General features: G+C 41.1%; 1 protein-coding gene across 4 annotated transcripts in view; it reads left to right on the forward strand.

Annotated features, from left to right (window-relative positions):
• The window catches only part of ATRX (alpha thalassemia/mental retardation syndrome X-linked), a 280,335-nt gene that overhangs the window by 818 nt on the left and 260,845 nt on the right, over positions 1-18,672 (forward strand). The gene's annotated exons all lie outside the window — the stretch shown is intronic.

An 18,672-nucleotide genomic window follows, 5' to 3' on the forward strand; every position in this document is an offset into this window, starting at 1 on the left:
GGGGTGGGCGGGCGCGAGGATGTGAGATCCCAGGACGACTTAGAGGCGTTTAGGTTGCTGGAGACGGGAAGCACCCGGGCCCTGCGGGATTTTTTTCCTGCAGCCTCAGGAGACAAACCTTTTTTTGATTGGGATGTGGTGCCGTTCCAGGTATTTAGGTATCTTTTCTACTTCGTATCCTGAAGGGTATTATCCTTGGGTTTATTTCTAGGCGAGGGGAGACTTAACACAGGGTTTTGCTTCCAGAGGACCCTAGTATACTACTTTTTGTGAAGTCCAACCTTAATGGGACCTCAAATGTTTCCCCTCTTTTTGGGCAGATTTCGAGGAGTAATTAGGCCCTATCTTTATTTACTTATTTATTCCATGAAGGATGAAGGGCAGGTTAACGTGGGCTGATGCGAAGTAAGATTTATTGCAAGGGAAACTGCCTGGCAGGCCTCCTCTTAACCAATCAAGCACGTTTATTAGGTTGAAGCTGTTTTTCTGTGTGCTTCTGATTTGCCTCTTGACGGGTCTCAAAATTTGGGTAGTCAATATGAAATGTATACACTTTTGCCCAGGTGGCTGGCTGGCGTTTCAGTTTGACATTTGAATTTTCATCCCACGATGTGAATTAAGTAATTTTTTTTTTTACTCGGAGATGTATCCTTGGCGTCCAGTGGCAAAATAAAATTACAAGGAGCATGGGTCAGAATTGCATTTCAAGTTGGCGAAATGTGCCTTTGAGTAACTCTTAGATTGGCATATGTTTTTAGAGCACTTTAGCTAGAATGTAGAAGTGGGCAATGAGCCTGTGATACGTATGTCTGTTTTTCTGCAGGAACAAGCAGTAGATAGATTATATTTTCTTTACCTTGGGGAAAGATATGCTTCAGTTCTTAGATTACAGATCTCTAGTTGTATACACGATTGTGGCCTAGGTTTCTGAATTTGTCATTTGGCTCAGTTGCAACAAATCTTTATGTGTGGGGTATTAGGCATGTAAGTGGTACCCAGTGTAACTTGTTGGCCTATAATTACCAGGCACTCATGTTCATATGCATGGATGGTGTACCTTACAGTTAAATTATGACCTCTGGATTTTACTAAGTTTCACAAAGTCTACATTGGAAACTATAGTTTGAAGTCGGATCTTCTCAGTTTCTTTACAATGAACAAATTACATATATAGAATTTCTGAATAGAATAATTTTACACGAGGGTCAGTTTTTCTTACTAGTCTTGAATTTTTGTAAATCTTGATGATAAGAGTAATAATCATAACTAAGTTGAGTGCTTATTGTCGTTTTTTATAATCTTGATTAGTTCTCAAACCTATGGGGTAAGTACTTGGTTTTGCCCATTTTACCGATGAGGAGGAAACTGAGACAGAGAGAGATCAAGAACTTGACCAAAGTTATACAGCTTGTAATTGGTGGAGCTGGAATTGAACCCCATCTTGACTTCACAGCTTATGTTCTTAACCACAAGGCATTAATGCCCCCTGCAGCTGCCAGGTCTAACCTGATTATAACCATTTAAATTTAGCCCAAGTGTTACAATGAAAGAAGTTCATATTACCTACTCTCATTTGTTGCAGGTCTATGATTTTGTAACTGTTTATAATGTTACATCTTTTATGCCGAGTTATACTACGTAGTGAGATAACTGAAACATTTAATGCTAGGAGAGTCTTAAGCTACATGAAAAACCTCTAGTAAAGAACTGCATATGTGAATGTAGGGAATTAATTAAAAAGTATGACACTCCCTGATGATTTACTGCGAAAGAGCTCCAAGTAGGTGTTCAGAACTGTCTCAGGCTAAAGTGTCATCGATCTCCTAAAGCATAATCATGGTTAAAGGAGAATCTGACAGGTAATGCTTGAGTTGAACCCACAGTACCAAATCCCTCTTGAGTCTTTTGTAATGTGAGGCAGAAATAATATGAGCATTATTGTTAATATTATTTTACACAGTAGTTCCAGATTTTCTCTTTATCAAATCTTTTGTCAAGCACTTAAAAAGCAGGAACAAAGACTAGTTCTAATTTTTACTTGTGTTTATAAAAAAAAGTAATATTCTAGGATTCTGTGGTGGAAAAATGGCCAAAAGACAAGAGGAAGGAAAATAAACCAATGACCTGTCTAAAACGTACACTGACTAATCAGTGGCTCAGTCTTTAAAGGTTTTGTTATTTTTAAAGGATGTTTTTGGTTGTTTGTATTGTTTGAAATAAGATTGGCTTGATTCTGGCATTATAAAAGATAAGGTCTTTTATAATCACCAAGCCCATTAATACTTGGGTACCTGGGTATCACTGCTGATTATTTTTTAATTTTTTAATTTATTTTTTTGAGACAGAGTCTCACTTTGTTGCCTCGGCTATAGTGAAGTGGCATGATCTTGGTTTACTGCAGCCTCTGCCTCCCAGGTTCAAGTGATTCTCATGCCTCAGCCTCCCAAGTAACTGGGATTAACAGGTGTATGCCACCACGCCCAGCTAATTTTTGTATTTTTAGTAGAGAGGGAGTTTCACCATGTTGGCCAGACTGGTCTTGAACTCCTGGACTCAAGTGATCCACCTATCTTGGCCTCCCAAAGTGCTGGGATTACAGGTGTGAGCCACCGCACCCAGCTCTCTGCTGGTTATTCAGGGCCCAAGGGCTCTTCAGTTATCAGGAGATGTATGCTGCTAGGACTGGGTCCTTCCCTTCAAGGCAGCAGATTCCCTTCTGGCCCAGGATGTGTCTAGAATTGTCATCCCGGAGCTAGGGCCTGGAATGGAGGCCTCATGACTGATGAACTTGAATTTATTTTCTTTCTTTCTTTTTTTTTTTTGAGATGGAGTCTCACTCTGTTGCCCAGGCTGGAGTGCAGTGGCACCATCTTGGCTCACTGCAACCTCTACCTCCTGGGTTCAAGTGGTTCTCCTGCCTCAGCCTCCCAAATAGCTGGGATTACAGGCACATGCCACCACACCATGCCTGGCCAATTTTTGTATTTTTAGTAGAGATGGGATTTCACCATGTTGGCCAGGCTGGTCTCAAACTCCTCACCTCAGGTGATCTGCCCGCCTCCGCCTCCCAAAGTGCTGGGATTACAGGTGTGAACCACTGCGCTTGGCCTTAATTTATTTGCATATAAAGATTTCAGTATTAGGAGATTTGGTGAAATTTGTCATTCTAATCCTTATGGCAATTGATTACTTGAAAAGCTGACAGCTATATTGTTATTGGTCTTAAATATAAAAAGGCAGAAGTTATCTAAATTGAGAGATTTTGAATGTCTTAGAAAGTATCTGTTAAGGTGGTAGTTAACGAGCAGTTACATTGTAACCTAATTGTTGAAAAATGTTATCTGTGAGATACTTGCATTTCCGCTATGTGAAAAGCATGAAACCAGGCCCTTGGAGGGGAAGGAGATGCAAATTTTATGAAGGGTTTTAAAAAAGCATTTAAATATCAATTGCTTGGTTATGTAATGGGTTGGGGTGGAAAGAAAGACATTTGTGACCTTAATTTTTATCAGGCTCGGTTTTATTATTGGCAACCCTTGGCATAGTTGACCATGAGCTGTCAGTTATATATTGTATTTCTAGAGATAAGATAAATGTAGTACTTAAAATAATATTTCTTTTAAATATTGATGTAGGTGTGTGAAATAATTGTTTCATAAATAACTGTATGTGTCTTTTTCACTTTTGGGGTCCGAATAAAGTTATGGGTTGGGTGATAGGATACAGGCAATTCTTGAATTTACGTGACGTGCTTTCCCCCAGACAGTGAATGTTTTTTTGGATATCATAAACTAAATAGTTGAAGCCAGTGAAAATTGATGCATAGATCTTCCTTTAGAAATGTTGAATATAACAGGGCAGTGAAAGGAATGTCTAAGCAGTCTCTCTAATTTTATCCTAATGCTTGTCTTATGATCTGCTTGGAAGCTGACATGCAAGATGTTTAACTTCTATCTATAAAATAGGAGTAAGCTCAAATGGGAGTAAAAGGGAGTAAATATCAATATTTATCAATAATGGATATTGATAAAGTCTAAAGGTATTCTGAAGGAGATAACATGTTTGTAACAATGGTTCTTTTTTTTTTTTTTTGAGAGGGAGTTTTGCTGTGTTGCCCAGGCTGAAGTGCAGTGGCACGATCTCGGCTCATTGCAAGCTCTGCTTCCCAGGTTCATGCCATTCTCCTGCCTCAGCCTCCCAAGTAACTGGGACTACAGGCGCCCGCCACCATGCCCAGCTAATTTTTTGTATTTTTTAGTAGAGATGGAGTTTCACCGTGTTAACCAGGATGGTCTCAATCTCCTGACCTCGTGATCTTTGTGATCCGCCCACCTTGGCCTCCCAAAGTGCTGGGATTACAGGTGTGAGCCACAGTGCCCTGCTCAAATGCTATCTCTCTATAAAGCTTTCCTTGGTTCCCACCAGAAATGTCTTTCTACTTTGAACTCACACAGCAGCTTTTACTTTTTACGTCATGCAGCATTTATCACTTTATATCTTGTGCCAAAACTAATTGTGTACACGTCTTATTTCCTCTGATATATGGAAAATGAGACTAATCTTTAACCATGCTAATGGGTCTGTCTGGACTCACCTCTCACAGCCAACCCTTAACTGCTAACTCATTCAAGACTCAATACAGGTAACATCTCCTTTGCAAAACCTTCCTAAACATCCCCCAAATTAGGCTTTCTTTCATTTCTGATCCCTAGTGCAATCAGTATATTTCCATATTAGCACTGCTTTCTAATTGCTCATTTACTTAGCAGTCTCCCTCACTTGACTAAGAATGCCTTAAGGTGACAGGAATTTTATTACCTTTGGCATATCCCTAGCACAGTGCCATGCCTGGCCCCCAATTGATACTTAAGTATTTGATCAACTAATAAAGCATTCCCCCAAAATATGGAGTGCAGGATATATACATGTGAATACTACTGCCAGAACAATAATTTCTTAACAAATATTGTATGGGACAGTTAACAAGAGTGCTGGACTACAGATACTGGAAATGGCTACTTCAAACCAAAACTGGGAGACAAAGTTTCAGAGACAGGATCTGAAAATAGCAGCCACAGTGCAAAATTCAAAGACTTTTCCCAGGGCAAAAAGAACAACCGGATAGAACTAACATAGCACTTTTTAGACACACATCTTTAGTCATAAAAGGGCAGAAATATACTGGATATAGCAGTCTTTCAAAATAGAACATATCCTAAGCCACAATAATTACCAAACTTTCAACAAAAATGTTTTTTCCTTTCCAATAAATGTTTGTACAACCAGGTATACATGATACTCTGAAAGTATCAGCAACAAAGCACCTGTAACCTAACCATGTAAGTTTTAAGGCAAAAAGATATAAATACATTGAATAAAGAAACTTTATCTCACCACTACCCTTCTCCCTAACCTACAAAAAGCAGATAAGAAAATGATAAATATTCATATAAGCAGAATTTTTTGTTTGTTTGTTTGTTTTTTTATTTTGAGACGGACTCTCACTCTGTCGCCCAGGCTGCAGTGGCACGATCTCAGCTCACTGCAACCTCTGCCTCCTGGGTTCAAGCAGTTCTCTGCCTCCGCCTCCCTAGTAGCTGGGATTACAGGTGCTGGCCACCACACCTGGCTAATTTTTTTTTTTGTGTGTGTGTTTTTAGTAGAGATGGGGTTTCACCTTCTTGGCCAGACTGGTCTTGAACTCCTGACCTCGTGATCCACCTGCCTCGGCCTCCCAATGTGTTGAGATTACAGGCGTGAGCCACTGTGCCTGGCCTATAAGCAGAATATTTTAAAAAATAACTTTAAGCAGGGTACGGTGGTTTACACCTATAATTCCAGCACTTTGGGAGGCCAAGGCAGGAGGATCGCTTAAGTCCAGGAGTTCAAGACCAGACTGGGCAACAAAGTGAGACCACTGTCTCTACAAAAAAATAAAAAAAATTAGCAGGCATGGTGACACACCTGTGGTCCCAGCTACATGGGAGGCTGAAGCAAGAGGATTGCTTGAGCCAGGAGGTCAGGGCTACAGTGAGCCATGTTCAGCGTCACTGCACTACAGCCTGGGTGACAGTGAGACCTTGTCCCCCAAAATATTAATGCTACAGACCATCTAGTCTTGTTCATTCTGCAAATGACAAAGCAGCAGCCTGGAACGGATAAACGATTTGTCCACAGTCATACAGTCAGTTAAGCAACAGAGCTATGACTAAAAAACCAAGGCTTGGCTCACAGTTCAGTATTCATTCCTTTGTACAAGCAGTTCTCAAACCATTTAGTCACAGCACCTCTTTACACTCTTAAAAATTAACTGCTGGGTGCGGTGGCTCACACCTGTAATCCCAGCACTTTGGGAGGCCGAGGCGGGTGGATCACAAGGTCAGGAGATTGAGATCATCCTGGCTAACATGGTGAAACCCCGTCTCCACTAAAAATACAAAAAAAAAAAAAAAAAAAATAGCCGGGTGTGGTGGCAGGCCCCTGTAGTCCCAGCTGCTCGGGAGGTTGAGGCAGGAGAACTTCGTGAACCCAGGAGGCGGAGCTTGCAGTGAGCCACTGCACTCTAGTCTGGGCAACAGAGTGAGACTCTGTCTCAAAAAAAAAAAAAAAATACAGAGATAGTATTTGAATCTAATCCTTGGAGTATAGGTACAGTTTTGACAAAGGAGACTGGGAGAATTCCAGATGTGAGGAGTAGCAGCTTGAGCAAAGGAATGTTGCGTATATTAGCATTTTCTGTTTGGAAGAAGGTCAACGTAGAATTTTAAACTTAATTTCTGTGCAAATACTGTCTAACTATTGTGGCTTTTTTTTTTTTTTTTTTTTTTTTGAGACGTAGTCTCGCTCTGTCGCCCAGACTGGAGTGCAGTGGCGCGATCTCGGCTCACCACAACCTCCACTTCCCGGATTCAAGCGTTTCTCCTGCCTCATCTTCCCTAGTAGCTTGGACTACAGGCGTGTGCCACCACGCCTAGCTAATTTTTGTATTTTTAGTAGAGATGGGGTTTCACTGTGTTGGCCAGGATGGTCTTGATCTCCTGACCTCATGATCCGTCTGCCTCAGCCTCCCAAAGTGCTGGGATTACAGGCGTGAGCCACCGTGCCTTGCTGATTGTACTTTTTTTTAAGAGACAGGGACTTCCTCTGTCGCCCAGCCTGGAGTGCAGTGGGGTGATCGTGGCTCATAGCTCACTGCATCCTCGAACTCCTGGGCTCAAGTGATCCTCCCACCTGAGCCTCCTGAGTAGGTGGGACCACAGGCATGTGCCACTATGCCCAGCTACTATTGTGCATTTTGTATGGTAGCTTTTGTGACTTGATGATCTTGTAAAAGGTACATGTGCCTTTGTGAATGGGCCTGATACTTTTAGTTCAGAATTGTCAAAAGTATTACCTACTTTTTTTTTTTTTTTTGAGACAGAGTCTCGCTCTGTCACCCGGGCTGGAGTGCAGTGGCACCATCTTGGCTCACTGCAACCTCCGCCTCCTGGGTTCAAGCGATTCTTCTGCCTCAGCCTCCCGAGTAGCTGGGACTATAGGTGTGAGCCACCATGCCCGGCTAGTTTTTGTATTTTTAGTAGAGGCGGGGTGTCACCATACTGGCCAAGCTGGTCTCGAACTCTTAGACCTCGTGATCCGCCCACCTCAGCATCCCAAAGTGCTGGGATTACAGGCGTGAGCCACCGCACCCGGCCAGTATTACCTACTTTTAAATAAGATTGTGTAGAATGCACAGATTTTGAATGACTGTGATCAAAATGCATCCTTAGTTGTCTTCATTTTGCTCATTTGAAGTGCTCAGTTGACTTTTGGGTGGGTAACATTTGACTTATAAAATCTAAAATAAATTATTTCTGAGTAATACTAGATTTGTTATTTTGCTTATTTGAATTTTATTAGTTAGTTTTTGGTATACTTGATAGCATTCCAGATTTAGTTTTGCTATAATGCTTGTTTTGAAAATGTGGATTTTTTTCTAACAGCGTTGATATTTCAGGGAACAATTAGAAGCATATGACAAAATTTGCATTTGCTTATGGGGGATTTTATCTGCAAGATTAGGGATCAGCAAACTGTGGCCTACCAACTAGTGGACTGTTTTTTGTAAATAAAGTTCTTTTTTTTTTGTTTTTGATCTTTGTTTTGTTTTGTCGAGACGGAGTCTTGCTCTGTCGCCCAGGCTGGAGTGCGGTGGCATGATGACTGCTCACTGCAACCTCCGCCTCTCGGGTTCAAGCGATTCTCGTGCCTCAGCCTCGTGAGTAGCTGGAATTTCAGGCATTTGCCACCATGCCTGGCTCATTTTTGTATTTTTTTTTTTTTTTTTAGTAGAGACAGGGTTTTACTACGTTGGCCTGGCTGGTCTTGAACTCCTGACCTCAGGTGATCTGCCTGCCTTTGCCTCCCAAAGTGCAGGGATTATAAGTATGAGCCATGTAAATAAAGTTCTATTGGAATACACCTGTGTCCATTTATTTACATTGTCTGTGGCTGCTTTTGCACTGTAGTTGCAGAGTTGAATAGCTGCAGCAGAGACCTAATAGCCCATGAAGCCTAAAATGTTTACTATCTGAGCCTGTATTGAAAGAGTTTGCTGATTATTTTGCTAGATGAATGCAGGATACTACTCCCTTCTAAAAAGAGCTGCATAAAAATACATGTATATAGATGCACACACTTCAGACATCTACCAGCTATCTCATTTTACCAGTTGGGTTATAAACCACAACCATCTACATCTGTTGTTACAATTTTCAATCCGATTTCAGATAACCTTCCTTCTACCACTTCACAATAATTCATGAACTGCAACCCTTTTGATGCCCACTTCACAAGCAAACTTCAGGTCTTTTTCAAAGTAAAGTGCCATATTTGTTGTTATATTTGAGCATTTATTAATTACTTAACATGTGTCTAACTGTGCTACCATTTTTCTTTGGTTTCTTTGTTTTAAAAAAAGTGTCACTGATGAAGTTTTTGAGCGTTGTGCTTCTAACCTCATTTTTCCTATGAGTTCTATGGTGTTAATTGTACAATTTTACATAGTTTGGTGGTTTTTAGGAACCCATATGTTACATTATTGAGGAACTGACTGTAATTATCATCCTGCAAAAAGTACTAATTCATTCACCAAACATTTCTGGGGTGATGTGAATATTGAGTGAGTTAAATGGGCATAAAGCACTTATGTCTTTATTATTACTCAAATGTTAGTTATTACTGATTACTATTACCATAAGTCAGGAACTGTAATAAGTAGTGCATTGATGAACAAGACAGATAAGGGACCTGTCTCCATGAAGCTTACATTGTATTTTAAAAAATCTATTAATACACATTTTGGCTAATAACCTAGCCCTTGCCCCATAAAAAGTTTTGCTGTTACTAAAAAGAATATTTTAAGATTCATCCACAAGTCAAAGACATTTCACTTAAAACAGCTTTGTCAGCCGTGTCTCATTGATAGGGTATAATATTTTATTGAATTATTGTTTTTGGCTTGGCGTGGTGGTTCACGCCTGTAATCCCAGCACTTTGGGAGGCCGAGGCAGGTGGATCACCTGAGGTCAGGAATTCAAGACCAGCCTGGCCAACATGGTGAAACCTCGTCTCTACTAAAAATACAAAAATTAGCCGGGTGTGGTGGCGCATGCCTGTAATCCCAGCTACTCAGGAGGCTGAGGCAGAATTGCTTGAACTCGGGAGGCAGAGGTTGGAGTGAGCCGAGATCTCACCACTGCACTCTGGCCCGGGCGACAGAACGAGACTCCATTTCAAAAAAAAAAAAAAATTGTTGTTTTTAATGTTTGTTTTTTTCTGAGACAGGCTGTTACTCTGTCACTCAGGCTGGAGTGCATTGGTGTGGTCATGGCTCACTGCAGCTTCCACCTCCCTGGGTGCAGGTGATACTCCCACCTTAGCCTCCCGAATATCTGGGACTACAGGCGCATGCCACCATGCCCAGTTAATTTTCGTATTTTTTGTGGAGATGAGTTTTTACCATGTTGCTCAGACTGGTATCGAACTCCTGTACTCAAGCTATCTGCCCTCTTTGGCCTCCCAAAGTGCTGGGATTACAGGCATGAGCCGCCACACCTGGCCACATGATTGTTTTTTTGTAACTGTAACCTCAGGAGATGAATCCGATCTATCTTTAGGGAGATAAAGAGTTATCATCCCTTCGTTTTTTTACTGTATAAAAGGTTAAAAAACATAATTTCAGACTTGTAGAAAATTTGTAAAAATAGCACAGAGATTCTCAGATGTGCTTCATCCAGCTGCAGCAAGTGGTAATATTTTCCCATGTTTACTTTATCATCCTCTATTATTATTTTTCTGAATTGTTTCAGAGTAAATTGCAGACATGATGTCCCTTTACTCCTAAATACTTTAATATGTATTTCTCGAAACTAGGAATATTCTCTTAAATGATCCCAGTATAGTCAGCAAAATTAGAAATTAGCATTAAGGCTGGGTGCGGCCTCCCACACCTGTTATCCCAGCACTTTGGGAGGCTGAGGCAGGAGGATTGTTTGAGGCCAGGAGTTCAAGACCAGTCTTTCCAACATAGTGAGACCCTGTCTCTACAAAAAAAAAGAACCAAAACAAACAAAAAAAACCCACACTAAATTAGCCCGGTGTGGAGCATGCGTGGAGTCCCAGCTATACAGGAAGCTAGAGGCAGGAGGATCACTTGAGCCCAGAAGTTTCAGGCTGCCGTGGACTATGATCATGCCACTGCAGTCTAGTGTGAATGACAGAGTGAGACCCCCATCTCTTAAAATAAAAGAGATTAGCATTGATACAATACCATTTTTTTTTTTTTTGAGACAGAGTCTCACACTGTCACCCAGGCTGGAGTGCAATGGCACCATCTCGGCTCACTGCAAGCTCCGCCTCCTGGGTTCACACCATTTTCCTGCCTCAGCCTCCCGAGTAGCTGGGACTACAGGCACCCGCTACCACGCCCGGCTAATTTTTTGTATTTTCAGTTGAGACGGGTTTTCACCGTGTTAGCCAGGATGGTCTCTATCTCCTGACCTCATGATCTGCCTGCCTCGGCCTCCCACAGTGCTGGGATTACAGGCGTGAGCCACCGCGCCTGGCTGATACAATACCATTTTTAATCTACAGACCTTATTCACATTTTACCAATTGCTTCATGACATCCTTCATGATGAAAGACAAAAAGTTCTTGTTTTCTGATCTACCATCTAATTCTAGAACACTCATTGTATTTCATTGTCATCTGGAACACCTCACCTTGCCATTTTTTTCTCCTTTTTTTTTTTTTTTTTTTGAGACAGTTTCGTTCTTGTTGCCCAGGCTGGAGTGAAATGGCATAGTCTTGGCTCACTGCAACCTCCACCTCCCGGGTTCAGGCAATTCTCCTGCCTCAGGAGCTGGGACTACAGACATGCCCCACCACACGCGGCTAATTTTCTACTTTTAGTAGAGATGGGATTTCACCATATTGGTCAGGCTGGTCTTGAACTCCGGACTTCAGGTGATCTGCCCGCCTCAGCCTCCCAAAATGATGGGATTACAGATGTGAGCCACCGCCCCTGCCTCTTCTCCATTTTTAAAAGAACACAGGTCAGTTGATTTGAATTTGTCTGATGTTTCCCCGTGATTATATATTTTGGTAGGAATTCTATGAAGTGATGTTTTGTCCTTCACAGCACATTTTATCAGGAGGTGCATAATGCTTTTGCTTTTACTATGTTTTAGAAAGATTTTGCTTTTTTTTTTTTTTTTTTTTTGAGACAGAGTCTTGCTCTGTCGCCCAGTCTGGTGTGCAGAGGCGCGATCTTGGCTCACTGCAGCCTCCGCCTCTAATTTTTGTATTTTTAGTAGAGACGGGGTTTCACCGTGTTGGTCAGCATGGTCTCAATATCCTGACCTCGTGATCCGCCCGCCTTGGCCTTTCAAAGTGCTGGGATTACAAGTGTGAGCCACTATGCCTGGCCGATTTTGCTTTTCATACTAAAATTATTAATCAGCTCATTCTTTGCCATTTTATTTAGAGATTTGAAGTTAGGCCTGGTTAATTTCTACAGAGTTGGGGAGAATTTTCCCACCTCTCATTTTTCTTGCTTTTTCCATTTTCACCTTCCTCAGATATCCCCAAAGTTCAAAACCAAACACCCCGATTATGAATTTTCATTTTGTATTCTGAACATCTAGCTAAAAGCAGAGAATTAAGGGTGAATGTTTTGTATTAAAGTGACTGGACCTGTTACTTGTTAAGCATATGAAAGGCTGACTATACTGTAGTGCATCTAACGTAGCTTGCTGAATATCTCAGTTCGGTTTTTTTTTTTTTTTTTTAGCTGAAATTTGCCACAGGAAAATGTCTCTCCAGCCTGGGCAACATAGTGAGACTCTGTCTCAAAAAAAAAAAAAAAAACTTAGCCAGGTGTGGTGGTGCACATCTGTAGTCCTAAATACTTGGAAGGCTGAGGAGGGAGGGTCATTTGAGCACAGGAGTTTGAGGCTGCAGTGAGCTGTGATTATACCACTGTACTGTAGCCTGGGAGACAGAACCAGACCCCATCTCTCAAAACAATTTTTTTTTTTTGTGGTAAAGTACACACATACCACAAAATTTAGTGTTTTAACCATTAAAAAAGTTTGTTTTTGGCCGGGCGTGGTGACTCATGCCTTTGGGAGTTATCTCAGTAATCCCAGCCCTTTGGGAGGCCGAAGTGGATGGATCACAAAGTCAAGAGATGGAGACCATCCTGGCCAAAATGGTGAAACTCTGTCTCTACTAAAAATACAAAGAAAACTAACTGGGCATGGTGGCACGTGCCTGAAGTCCCAGCTACTTGGGAGGCTGAGGTGGGAGAATCGCTTGAACCCAGGAGGTGGAGGTTGCAGTGAGAGACAGAACGAGACTCCATCTCAAAAAAAAGCTATTTTTTTTTTGAGAGATGAGATCTCGCTTTGTTATCCAGGCTGGTCTCAAACTCCTGGCCTCAAGTAATCCTTTTGCTTTGGCCTCCCAAAGTACTAGTATTACAAGAGTGAGCCACTGTACCTGGCCTTATTTTTCTATTTTGATAAACATTTTTTTTTTTTTTGAGGTGAATTCTTGCTCTGTTACCCAGGCTGGAGTGCAGTGGCGCGATCTTGGCTCACTGCACCTCTCCCAGTTCTCTGCCTCCCGGGTTCAGGTGATTCTCCTGCCTCAGCCTCCTGAGTAGCCAGGATTACAGGTGCATGCCATCATGCCCGGCTAATTTTTTTGTAGTTTTAGTAGAGACGAATTTTCCCCATGTTGGTCAAGATGGTCTCAAACTCCTAACCTCAGGTGATCCGCCCGCCTCGGCCTCCCACAGTGCTGGGATTACAGGCATGAGCCACTGTGCCTGGCCGATAAACACCTTTAAGACTTAACATGAGCTAAGTATTATTTTAGAATAGATTGTCTCAACCTTGGCACTGTAGATATTTTGTCCAGAAAATTTTTTGTTAGAGGCTGTCCTGTGAATGCATTTTACCCCGACCTCTACCCACTAGATACCAATAACACCCCTACCCTGAGTTGTGACAAACAAAAATATTTCCAGAAATTGCCAGATGTTCCCTGTGGGTGGTATGGGTTTGAGAACCACTATTCTAGATAATAGTATTTGTAGATAATGAATACTGAGCTAAGTGGAGGAGTAAATGGTTGAAATAGACTATATGGTTAAGTACAGTTACAGAGTTATAAACCAAGAAATGTGGAAAAATAGCAAAAAATTACCTTAGGGAGTTGATGGCAAGTATTTTCCCAAGAGAGACAGCAATTTTGACTTGGGTCATTGGGGATGGTTGGGGGAAATGTGGTGAGAAGGGGGAAATATTCTAGGTGGTGGAATAGGGTACGTCTAGAGATATGGTAGAAGAGCCTTTGGGTGCTTTGAGAAAAATGAGGTATTAAGTATGATTGGAGAGAATATGGGAGGTAGATTGGAAAGAAGGATGCTAGTTGGGGTCAGGTTTGAGAAAGACTTTTTTTTTTTTTTTTTTTGAGACGGAGTCTCGCCCTGTCACCCAGGCTAACATGCAATGCCTCACTCCCGGCTCACTGCAACCTCTGCCTTCTGGGTTTAAGTGATTCTTTTGCCTCAGCCTCCTGAGTAGCTGGCATTACAGGCGCATGCCACCATTTCCAGCTAATTTTGTATTTTTAGTAGAGACGGGGTTTCACCATATTGGCCAGGCTAGTCTCAGAACTCCTGACCTCGTGATCTGCCCGCCTCGGCCTCCCAAAGTGCTGGGTTTACAGGCGTGAACCGCCGCACCTGGCCGGGAAAGGCTTTTTATGCTATGCTAAAATGTTTCATTTTCCCCCTTTCATTATAGAAAATCAACAGATACTTTTACAGTCTATAGAGTTATATGATCAGCTTTTTAAAAGAACGGTGATACAGCGAAATGATAAAAATGGTGAATGGTGAATATTAAACTCAAGAAGATAATTCTAGCCTGTAAAGTGGGAAATAGGAAGGGATGGAGATTTATGAAGATTCTTGGTATTCAAAGCAGGAGTGAAGTGGGCAAAAATCTGTACTCGAATTTCCATTATGCTAATAATGTCCTTTTAATTTGGAGCAGTTCTGTGGCCTCTCTTTTTCTGTCCTGATCGTGACATTTTTGAAGAGTATAGAACAATTATGTTTTAGACTGTATCTCTATTTGGGTTTGTGTGATGCTTCCTTATGATTAGATGAAGGGTATGCATTTTTGGCAGAAGTAACACAGAAGTGATGGTATGTTGTTTTCAGTGCCTCTGTAACAGGAGATGCATGACATTGGTTGGTCCCAGTACTGATGATGGTAATTTTAATGACTTGGGTAGTTTCCAGTAGATTTTTCTATGTGAAGTTTATCGTTTCCGGCTGGGTGTGGTGGCTCACACCTATAATGCCAGCACTTTGGGAGGCTGAGGCGGGCAGATTACTTGAGGTCAGGAGTTCGAGACCAGCCTGGCCAACATGGTGAAGCCCCATCTCTAAAAAAATACATAAATTAGCCAGGCATGGTAGCATATGTCTGTAATCCCAGCTGCTCAGGAGGCTGAGGCAGGAGAATCACTTGAACTCTGAAGGCAGAGGTTGCAGTGAGCCGAGATTGTGCCACTGCACTCCAGGCTGGGTGACAGAGTTAGACTCTATGTAAAAAAAAAAAAAAAAAAAAAATGTTTATCATTATTTCCTATTTTTATTTTGAAATAGTTTTGCTCTGTTGCTTAGGCTGGAGTGCGTTGGCACAATCTCAGCTCACTGCAGCCTCAACCTCCTGGGCTCAAGTGATCCTCCCACCTCAGCCTCCTAAGTAGTGTGTTCCACCACACCCGGCTACTTTTTGTATTTTTTGGTAGAAGTGGAGTTTCACCATGTTACTCAGGCTGGGGGCTGAACCCCTGAGCTCAAGAGCACTGATCACCTCAGCCTCCCAAAGTGTTGGGATTACAGGTGTGAGCCACCACGCCTGGCCCTGAAAAATATTTTTAACTGTTACATTATCATGGAGAATTGGATGGTGTAAAACAATAGCAGTTCTCATATTTGAAAATAAATTGATGTAATGAAACAAATGAGAGGGTCAAATAATATAGTACAGAGAATAAAAATCCATATATGGACAGGTCTGTGGAAATTGTATTAAAGCCTACAACTCCCAGATTATTTCCGTTTGTTGCAATCCATTTAAGAACAGTTTTTGGGCCAGGCACGGTGGCTCACGCCTGTCATCCCAGCACTTTGGGAGGCCGAGGCGGATGGATCATGAGGTCAGGATTTCAAGACCAGGCTGACCAACATGGTGCAACCCCGTCTCTACTAAAAATATAAATATTAGCTGGGCATGGTGGCATGCACCTGTAATCCCAGTTACTCGGGAGACTGAGGCAGGAGAATTGCTTGGACCAGGACCCGGGAGGTGGAGGTTGCAGTGAGCTGAGATAGCACCACTGCACTCCAGCCTGAGCTGGACTACAGAGTGAGACTCCGTCTCAAAAAAAAAAAAAAAAAAAAAGAACAGTTTGTGGGAAAAACAATCTTTGTGTGTGACACAATTTGCTGCCTTTCCCATTTAGAAAATTTAAAAAAAAAGTATTTATTTGAGATGGGGTCTCAGTATGTTGTCCAGGCTAGGGTGCAGTGGCTATTCACAGGTGTGAACATAGTACACTACAGCCTTGTACTCCTGACCTTAGCACCTTGAGTAGCTGGGACTGCAGGTGCACACCACAGTGCCTTGCTTACTTTTTCCATTTTTGTCCGTTGTTCCCCTCTCTTCCTTTGGGGTAAAAATTTTGGATTGTGATGGTGGTTTGTAGGGAAGGAAAAAGTTGGTAAGCTACAAGCTCTGAGCCTTTAATGTGTTTTTGTTTACCATGCAAACAAACATTAGATACATAGATACAACACAGATAAGTTAAATTTGAAAGAAGGCTCCAAACTTTGTTACTTTAAAGCAGAATTTCTGAAAGGGACACCGTTGACATTGATTTCAGAAGTGAGATTTTCATGGTTTTTAATGTTATGATAATGGTATTCATAGTATTTTGCCCTCTAAGAAGTAGCTGGGAGTATTTCCATAGATGCTTTTAGTATATATCACTTATGTATTCTATCTCTATTTTGTAAGAAAATTGCCTATGAGTAGAATTTTTTCTGTATGTGTATTTAATGTCTTCTTCTAAGGAAACATGGGTGTGGTTCACATTTCCTTAGTTTTGAGTAGCATGGCTTCGTTGTGATCCAATTTTTAAAATCAGTTGAATAAATACATAGAAAATAAAAGGATAATTTATATACTAAAAAAGTCAGCTGGACAGTTAAAACATCTTTTATTCATAAGTTTTTCAAGAAAAATTACTGTTAAAAGCAGTATTCATTTGTGTAATGCTATAATCTTTGTTATTGTTTTATATGCTTTTCAAAATGTAGGAAACATATAGTAAGGAAAAATCTTTCCTTACCCTGGGACCAGATGTCTGTGAGGACTGTTGAGTTTTCTGCTATAAACAGGATGATAAATTAACAGTGGTGTGATAGGTAAAGTAGATTTGTTATGACATATCTTCCATTAAGCGATAATAACTTGATTTTCACTTAGTTGATGAAATAAAATAACTTTGAAACCTCGGGTAACATGAAATTAAATCACAATATTTTCAAGTTATGGAACATAGTGTTATTAATAGAATGGAGTGTTGAAAAAGCACTGGATCATGCTTTCTGTAACTTTTAGTTCTGGGTCTCATGATAACTGTGACCCTGAGCCTCAGTTTTTTCCTTTTAATCTGTAGTGATACTTTTTAGTTCAGTCTCTCATTTTAAACTGCTTTTAGCTCTAAAATTTTATCTCAATGACCTAATGAGTTATATAACAATCGTATCAGGTAACCTGGATAAGAAGAGGAAGGCAATAACATTTCAGAAATACAGTTTGGAGTTGGGAATCTTTAAGTGATCCCGACTTCTCCTTTGGTCCGAAGATAGTGTGAATAAAACGCTGAGGGATGTGGGCATCAATATATTGCAGAGGAAAAGGTTATTATTTCCAGGAGTGGATCTGCAGCTACTCTTAAATCTATTATGTTGGGACTGGGCACTGGGGCTCATGCCTGTAATCCCAGCACTTTGGGAGGCTGAGGTGGGCGGATTACCTGAGGTCAGGAGTTCAAGACTAGCCTGGCCAATGTGGTGAAACCCTGTCTCTACAAAAATACAAAAATTTGCTGAGCATGATGGCGGGTGCCTGTAATTCCAGCTACTTGGGAGGCTGAGGTGGGAGAATTGCTTGAACCCGGGAGGTGGAGGTTGCAGTGAGCTGAGATTGTGCCATTGTACTGTAGTCTGGGTGACAGAGCAGGACTCCATCTTAAAAAAAAAAAATCTATTATGTTGGATAGATGGTCTTTTCCAGAAGCAAATTTTATAGATGGAAAGCATTTTAATTCATCTAGTAAAATTCTCTCATTTTACAAATGAGAAAATTGAGCTCTCCCGCGGTTGCAGTTTTCTTAATAGCATAGATCTAATTAGTAATTAGGACTAGAACCAAGGTTATCTGATGCCCAGTTCAAGGTTCTTGGTGCAGTACTGTGTTTTTAAGTAGTCCGTTAGGTTGTTTTCTGTGTATTTTATAACACTTCTGTAAGAAAGTAGAATATTTTTCTCTAAGGTATGTTAAAACTCTTGTTCGAGAAAATACAATAAAGGACACCTGTTGTATCTTAAAGTGATTTTTATGTTTTTCTATCAATGCCATAATCTGAAGAAAGTAAATTAGCTACAGTTCTATTGTTGTGACAATAGATTATTTAGAATCTTCTTGATTACTTGTATTGTGGTTCCAGTGCTTCAGAGCTATTTCCTTGCTATTTAAAATCATTATGGTATAGCCCAGAGGCTAAGGGATTTTTTTTAAAATAAAATAAAAGATTTAGTAAAAAACAAAACAAACAAAAAAACCCCAAAATATGGCACATAAACATCATGGAATACTCTGTGGCCATTAAAAAAAAAGGCCGGGCGCGGTGGCTCAAGCCTGTAATCCCAGCACTTTGGGAGGTCGAGGCGGGCGGATCACAAGGTCAGGAGATCGAGACCATCCTGGCTAACACCGTGAAACCCCGTCTCTACTAAAAAAATACAAAAAACTAGCCGG

The sequence above is a fragment of the Mandrillus leucophaeus genome, unplaced genomic scaffold (genome assembly GCF_000951045.1).
Source record: "Mandrillus leucophaeus isolate KB7577 unplaced genomic scaffold, Mleu.le_1.0 Scaffold844, whole genome shotgun sequence".
NCBI classification, from domain to species: domain Eukaryota; kingdom Metazoa; phylum Chordata; class Mammalia; order Primates; family Cercopithecidae; genus Mandrillus; species Mandrillus leucophaeus.